The sequence below is a fragment of the Ictidomys tridecemlineatus genome, chromosome 11, assembly GCF_052094955.1.
Source record: "Ictidomys tridecemlineatus isolate mIctTri1 chromosome 11, mIctTri1.hap1, whole genome shotgun sequence".
NCBI lineage: Eukaryota > Metazoa > Chordata > Mammalia > Rodentia > Sciuridae > Ictidomys > Ictidomys tridecemlineatus.
Window position 1 is genome coordinate 40,121,132 of NC_135487.1, and position 7,891 is coordinate 40,129,022.

At 51.1% G+C, this 7,891-nt stretch overlaps 1 long non-coding RNA gene across 1 annotated transcript; it reads left to right on the plus strand.

Moving 5' to 3' along the window:
• On the plus strand, positions 1-7,444 carry LOC110598220 (uncharacterized). Its single transcript, XR_002484062.3, has 3 exons — positions 1-388; positions 1,454-1,705; positions 2,724-7,444. It is a non-coding gene; the product is annotated as an uncharacterized LOC110598220 (long non-coding RNA).
• The last annotated feature ends 447 nt before the right edge of the window (positions 7,445-7,891 follow it).

A 7,891-nucleotide genomic window follows, 5' to 3' on the forward strand; every position in this document is an offset into this window, starting at 1 on the left:
TGGCTGGAGCAGTGGCCTGGTGGGTAGGGGCTTGCTGGGGGTGGAGGTAGTCTGAAAGCGTAAGTGGCAAGCAAGAAAGGGAACCGGGAATCAGCCCGGGAGCCCTCCTCCTTTTTGAGGACCACCCTCCTCTACTAAGACGCATCATTTATCTTCCCCTCCCAGCGTGAGCTCTGGCAGGAGGTGGTGGCCTGGTTTCCCAGGCCCTGCTCCCAGGGCCTCCCAGCCTGTCTCCCAGGAGATGCCCTTCTCAGCCGCAGGCCAGAGCCTGCCCAGCCTGCCTGGGGACCGACTCCAACACAGGCCTGGGATGGTGCCTCTGCGAGTGATCCCGCTGAGGGGTGGTGTTGCCTGCCTGTGCATGATTGCATACTCCTGTGTATATCAGGTGTGTAAAGGGCAATTTCTGCACGTGACTTGTGTTGGTAGCTATGTCTGTGAGCGCTTGGAAGTATGCTGTGGGGTGGGAGGCTCACAGATCTTATCCCGTTGTGTGTTTCAATGGAAACACGTACATGGGTGTCCTGGTCAGGAGGTCACCTGTGCATGCCTGTGCTTTTGTGTACTGGGCCTCTGGGAGTCTGGGCATAGCCTATGAGCAAAGAGTTGTGGCATATTTCTGTGTGGTTGTATGTTCCTGAGTGTGTTGCTGTGTCTTTGGAGGGGATCGCGTGTTTGTATAATATTGTTCATCGTACAGCTCAGGGATTGAGACAGACACATACAATCATAATGACAAAGGCCTCAGGGGTTGTGGGGACTGAGATAGGCAGACAAACTCCACCTACAGAGAGCTGGAGATCTTTCTGAAGAAGGAAGAGCCTTCCGGCAGAGGGAACAGCTGGAGAAAAGGCCCAGAGGTTGGAAAAGGCACATTGAAGACTGTCGTAGATGTCTTCTTGCTTACTAGGGCCTGGAGGGGTGGGACAAAGGACTGGAGAAGTGTTGTGTCTCCCATGGGACCTGCTGGGGGTCCCAGACCTAGGCTTTGGGAAGTGACGGAGCAGAGAGGCTCTAACTCTCTTTAACATCCACCAGATCCAGCAAGATTCTGGGGTGGAGCTGGAGGGATGGGGCAGGGAGCTGGCTGGAACAGGAATCCCTGTGCCCTGTGACCTCAGTGGGGACTCTGTTGGCAACACAGTGCTAGAGATGTGAGGAAAGCTGTGGGAGTTCAGGGGCTCTGTGTTCCTAAGCAAGGAAGCTGTAGCAGTCTGCCTGTACTATGCACTAGTTTGTGACCTCAGGCAAGTCACCTAACCTCTCTGTGCCTCAGTTTCCTGATCAATAATAGGGGATTATAACAGCATCAGTGTCTGTCAATAGTGACATGTGGATTAGGTGAGCTGATACCTTTAAAATGCTTCCAGCTGCACCTGGCACAGTAGTGAGAGACTCCTCAGAAGCATTTGCTACTATTTGGCGACTTATTATCTCATTTTATTTGCACAAGGATTGTATGAAGTCCACATTGTTTTCTTCATTTCAAGAACACAAGCTTTGGACTCTCGCAGAGCTGGGTCTGAAGCCTGACTCTATTGGCCCACAGCCATGTGACCTCAGGAAAATTGCTTGCTGAATTCCTTGAGCTCCCATCTCCTCATCCATGAAATGGGGTTTTTGGGAAGAGTAAATGGGACAATCCAGGCAACACCCCAGCATTCCGGGCCTGAGACTGGGGAAACACTACTGCTGAGCCACCAAGGTAAGGAAGTGGAGGATTGGTGGTTAAGAGGAGTGGCCAGGGTCTCAGAGCTGGGAAGGGGCAGTGCTGACACCAGAATGTGCTGGGTCTGCCCAGGCACCTCCCCCTGCCAAAGATGCAGATGCCTCCTTTCTTGAGCCCTGGTTTCTGCACCTGTGAGTAGAGGAGCTAAATGGAGAGGGCCTGCTGGGTTCAGGCGGCTGGGTCAGGTTGCAGGGCTGGAAGGGTGGGGGAAGTGACATGCCCCGGCTAGAACCAGAATTAGTTCAGCTTGTTCCCTGCTGTGACCAAAGAACTTGACAATAACAATTTTAAGGAGCGAAAATTTATATGGGGGCTCACAGTTTCAGAGGTCTCAGTTCATAGATGGCCAGCTCCATTTCTCGAGGCCTGAGGTGGGGCAGAACATCATGGCGGAAGTGCTCAGTGGAGGGAAGTGGCTCAGGATGTGATCAGAAAGGCACAGGCCCAATGACCCACCTCCCCAGTCGAACCCTACCTGACTTCTGTTACCACCCAGTTAATCCCATCAGGGGATTAGTTCACTGATTGGGTGAAGGCTCTCACCACCCAGTCATTTCACCTCTGAGCCTTCTTGCCCTGTCTCACACGTGAGCTTTAGGAGGCTGCCTGACATCCAAACCATAACAAGTTTCTCATTCCCATGGCCCCACTCTCTGCTCTCCCAGAGGCTCTCTCAGGAATCCCTCTTCAGAACTGCTCCCTGGGGTCTTCCCTGCTGATCTCCTGTGACCTTGGGTGGTGCTTCTCTCAAGGTCTTCCAACCCCAGTGGCCTCATCTATCCCCACGTGAGCTAATTGCTGGTGAGAGTGCTTGGCAAGTGTGTGGATGGCTAGCATTTATTGAGTGCCTGCTGTGTGCTGGGCTCTTTTCTAGACACTTTAGATGGTGAGGATGAATGAGGTAAAGGAAGCAATTGTTTTGAACAGGGTCAGGCATCTTAATGGTAAGATGGTAAGTACTATGTAAGTGTTCATTGCTATTATTATTTCCTAGCACTTCAAAGTTTACAAAACACCAGGACCCCTCATGCTCCTCTGGGAAAGTTGGGGGCAGAGAGCAAGCATTATTGTTATCATTTTGTGCACCTGTCCCTCCAACCATCAACATAGCACCCATCCAATGACCAGCGACCCTGAGACAAGAAGACGGGGCCCCGAGCTGGAGTGAGGTAGGAAACTTACTGGCCTCCAGAAGTTTTCTGGCCTGGAGGGACTGGAGAATGTATCTCATGCCAGAGGATTGTTGCCTGACAGGACTGGAAGCCCAGTGAGACCGGATCTTCTGATTTTTTGAGAAAAGCTGGAAATGTAGATTTTTTTTTAAAATGTCCTGATCTTTTATCTCTTAGATGTTTGCAACCAACTTGACTAAAACAAACAAACTCCTGTGCTGGCTGCATCCTGCCCATGGAATGTTTGAACCCTCTGGGAATGAGGCTCAAGGTCAGGGGCAGAGCTGGGATTCAGAGCTGGGAGTCCTGAGTCAGTGCCCCCTCACCAGGTCTGGAACATGCAGAATTGATAGATGTAGGTCATTAATTATACAGTAAGGTCGACCTCCTGAGAAGCCACATGGAGACCCCCAGGGACACTGCTTTATTGGTGGAAGCCCAAGGAAAGAGGAGGATGGAATTTAGGACAGGCAGCCCCATTCTCTGCCTGCTGAAGCCATGCTGAGAAATGAGATGCCAATGCCACCTATGCTTCTTGTCTGCACACCTGTGCTGGTGTTTGCAGAGTTCCCAGGAGCAGGCTGGGGACCACCACAGGGAATTACAGGAATTCCTCCTTCCTTTCCCCTGGGAATCTCTGACCACCATGTGTGTGTGTCTAGGAGTCAGGTGATCTCCATGACCAGGGCAGGGTTGGATCAGAGCCTATAGACACCGTGGGACAACAACCTGGTTCAATCCTCCAGTGGTATGAATAAGACTGGGGCCAGTTGCATTTGGTCTCTGGGCCTCAGCTTTCCCATCATGTGGTAAGGTTGATGTCCCAGCAATAGAGAGGGAAATGGCAGCCCATGTCTCTGCCCAGACTGACACAGTAGACTCTACTCCTGGGAAGGGGGTCTTTGGTGGCCTGGGACAAGGGCTGAGTCCATCCTCCAGCTGGGAAGAATTCTAGAAGACAACTTGCCCAACTGCTTCCCTCCACGGGTGCCAACAAACATTCAGTTGCCTCTAATGCCTGTCCTGGGAGGCCACTTGAATGCCCCTTGGCCAGTCCGTTCCTTTGCTGAGCTGCTGTGATGATCACAAACTTCTGTGTTGGGCAGAAACATGATTCCTGATGGCTGATGCCTGGCAGAGCCTGCACATGTCTTCGGCTTGGCCTCCTTATGGAAGGCAGCACCGTGGGAGTAAAAATGCCCACCTCACTGTGAGGACTGAATACATATAAACATCCGTTGCACACCTGGCCCATAGGAGTCGACCAGTGCCAGTCGCCTTCTCCTGGGGGACTGAACACCCCAAGCCCAGCCCTGGCCTTAGATGAACTTCCCCGCAGGGTTCACTTGCCTCTTCCACACTTGCATGATCAGTGCTGAATGGCAAATGCTGGCTCCTGCCATTAATAGCAAGTGTTGACGGAGTCCTGACAGGCAGAGCTGGGCTGGGTCCCCTGCTCCCCAACCCCTGGGGTGGCCATTTGGGATGAAGCTTCCCATGCAAATGGCTGGCCTAGGGGCTGGTCAGGAAGAACCCCATCTGAGAGGCTGCTCAGCCCTGCCCCACTCCTAAGGCCACTCACTGCCCACCAGCCTCCTGCTTACTCTCCTGATTTTACCATGGACACCCCTTTCCCTGCATTGCTCAGGTGCCCACTCTTCCTTACCTGACTCATTGCACAGCTGCCTTGCTAGTTTCTCTGTCCCTGTAGTCTTCCTCTACTCAGCCAGCTGGATTGTCCTAAACTCATATATGAGCTTGTCGCTTCCAGTTTAACACCCTGCAGTGGCCACCTGTCATCCTCTAAGCTTTGGTCTGGCATTCCTGAACCCTTAGTTTGTGCCTTGCTATCCTCCCTTGACCCACCTCCTGAGGACCTCACACTGTGACTCCAACTTTCTGCACTCTTCCTTGCTATCACAACCTTCCACCCCTGAGTCTTTGCACATGCTGTGTATCCTTCCTTCTGTTCATCCCCTGTTTAACATTTAAGGCCCGGAGTACCAGGCCCTGCTCCACATGCAGAGACACAAAAGTAAACAAGATGACAAAGACCTTCCACCTTAGGGCTTGCATTTCAGTGGGGGAGACATAAAATCAACTAATCAGTAAATTAAAGTATGTCCGATAGTGTTGAGGACATGCTCAAAACAAATCAAGGAGGAGGCTGGAATTCTAAGCAGGGCAGCTGGGTGCACCTGGGTGTCAAGGGGCTGAATCTGGGACACTCTATCTGGACTTCCTGAAGGAGGTGTCTATTATCTCCGTGAAGGACGGGTAGAGGGTAGTTACTACACAGGGTGTAAGTAAGTGTCTCAGTAACAGATTCCTCATGGAGGCTGGAAGGTCATCCAGTCCTGACCCATTGGACACTAGCTGGGGTTTTGCAGGAAACAGCCTCACCCTAAGACTGAGCCTTGAACACAGACTGCTGGCCCAAGCACCTCACCACCAGGAACCCCTTGCCTCCAACAAGGCCCCCTTCACTTGAATCAGGCCCTGCTGGGTGAGGCAGGTGGCGGGTCACTGTGTCTGGAGCCATTCAGAGAGAACACACCAGGCAGGAGTATGGCCAAGCAAAGGCCTGGGGGCCGGACCTATGAGGAGGTGGGAGGACTTGGAGGATGCTGGCCTAGGCTTTCCCTGGTGCTCCCCTGTCAGCTCTGGCCAGGGAATGTGGTTTGTGGCCAACTTGTCACAGCCCACTCTGACTTTATTTCTGAACTTAATTTATCCCATGCGTCATACTGACAACTCAGAATTCTGCCCCAGGGCCCCTTGCCTGGCTCCACCATAATAGTACACTGCCTGTGCTTAGGTGAACTGGGCCCTGAGGTGCGTCTCAGCTGCCGATTTGTGCTTGCAGCTTCTGGGGACAAGGTGGTTCAGCTGCTATTTGCAGGAGGTCACTGGAGCTTGGGAATTTGACCTAGAGTAGTTCCTTGTCCCTGGGTTCAGAGCAAGTGCACAGTTCCCATTTTCCAGATATGGAAGGAGAGGTCCAAGGTTGAGTCTGTGGAAAACCCAGAACTACTGGGTCTCAGCTGGGGCCCTTTCCCACATTTTACCCAGCTCTGGATTTTGTCCACAGCCTCTTAACCAAGAGAAGATGTTCCGTACTCCCCAGCAGTGTGAAAAGCGTCAGGAATGTGGTCCCCTTAGGTCCTAAAGCCTGATGTGAAAGTAGATTTTCACTTAGAGATATGCATATTGGGGGCTGGGGGAGAGTGGTTGTCCTTGTCCTCATTGAGTCCCTGGCAGGCACTCCATGATGGGCACAAACTCCCTCTCAGTTCCTGTGATTGTCAGATTCTCGTTCCTGTGACCAAAACTCCTGACAATAACAACTTAAAGGAGGAAAGATTTATTTTGGCTCATGGTTTCAAGTTTTCAAAGCTTCAAGGTCTCTGGTTCCATTGCTGTGGGTCCGACATGAGGCAGAACATCATGGTGGAAAGGTGCTTTGGGAGAAAGCTCTCAGCTCCTGGCAGCAGGGAAGGGGAGAGAGACAGACAGACAGAGAGACAGACACAGAGAGAAAGATAAAGTTCCCCAGGGCACACCTCTACCCATGCCCCATCTGCCTACAGTTTCCACCTCCCAGTAGTCCACTCAGCTACCCATGGAATCCACTAATGAGGTCAGAGCCCTCATGATCCAATCACTCCCAGAAGTCCCACATCTAAACACTGCTGCACCGAGAACCAAGCCTTCGTCACATGAGCCTTTGTGGGGCATTCCATATCCAACAACAGTTCCTCAGGGAGTCACATTACTGTGTGAAATAAACATGAATCTAGTTTCAGAGGGACACACAAAAGAAATCACATCTGTGGAAAAATTCTTGGGAAATACAACCAAATGCAGCCACCTCTCCGGAGCAAAGACTGAGTTCTTCATTGTAGTGGGCAGGCCATCAGAGGCTACAACAGCCCAGGTGACAGCACCACGTATAGGGTCTGAATCCGACTAGGCCACTGATTCATTCATTCATCTGCTTGTTCCACAATCACCCATTTAGCTCATGCTAGTGTTGGGCTCTGGGCCAGGCAGGGGTGTAGTGCTGAGTAAAGAGAGTGTCCCTGTCATCGTGGAGGTTCTGGACCAGTGTAGACACAGCGTTGTGGATTGAAGTACTTTGAAGAAAAATGAAGTAGAGTGGGGTTACTGAGGCTAGATGGTCAGCAAAGACTTTCTGAGAGGGGATCTGTGAGCAGAGGCCCAAGTGGAGGGAGGGAGCCCAAGAATATGCAGGAAGAGTTTCCAGACACAGGAAGCAGCCAGTGCAAAGCCCCACGTCAGTACATTGGTCACCTCCACCTGGGATGAGGAACCCCTGCTCTCCCCACCTTGACCCCTATCACCAGAGGGAACAGAGCGTGGGCAGCTTGAAGCCTGTTGAAAAGATCTACAGCTCTCCACGGAGCCCCCTTCTGCTTCGAGGCTTGATTTTCCTAGTGTGTGTCACTCACGCCACCAGGGGTGAACAGGGAGGTTTGATGAGGGTTGCAGATAAACATCTCCTTATTTTCACAGTAATGCATTCATTTTTAAATGAATTTATTGCAAAAAAAATAAAAAATAACATGCACACCAAACCTGGTATTATTGTCAAGGACACGTGGGGAAAAGGCTTTGTTTATTTCGATTCAAATAGAATATACACACATACAGAAGGTCGGCCATTGTTGAACCTTGGAGGAGGCTATCTGTAGGGTAGCTTCATTTTTATATGCTTTCAATTTTTCTACATAATTAAGACATTTCAGGGTATGAAGTTGGTTGGGGAAAATAAAAATTGAGGAGATGCCCCCTTGAATCAATTGATTTTCCCCCTTGACTGTCTTTTCTTTTTTAAGAAAATTAAAAATGGTTCCTTCTTTTTTCTGCTCTTGGTAGTAGAGCACAGTGGTTAAAGGTGCACCCTTTGGAGCCTGATAATCATGTATGGCTCCTGGCTGAGCCTTGAACCACGTCCCTAACCTGTTTC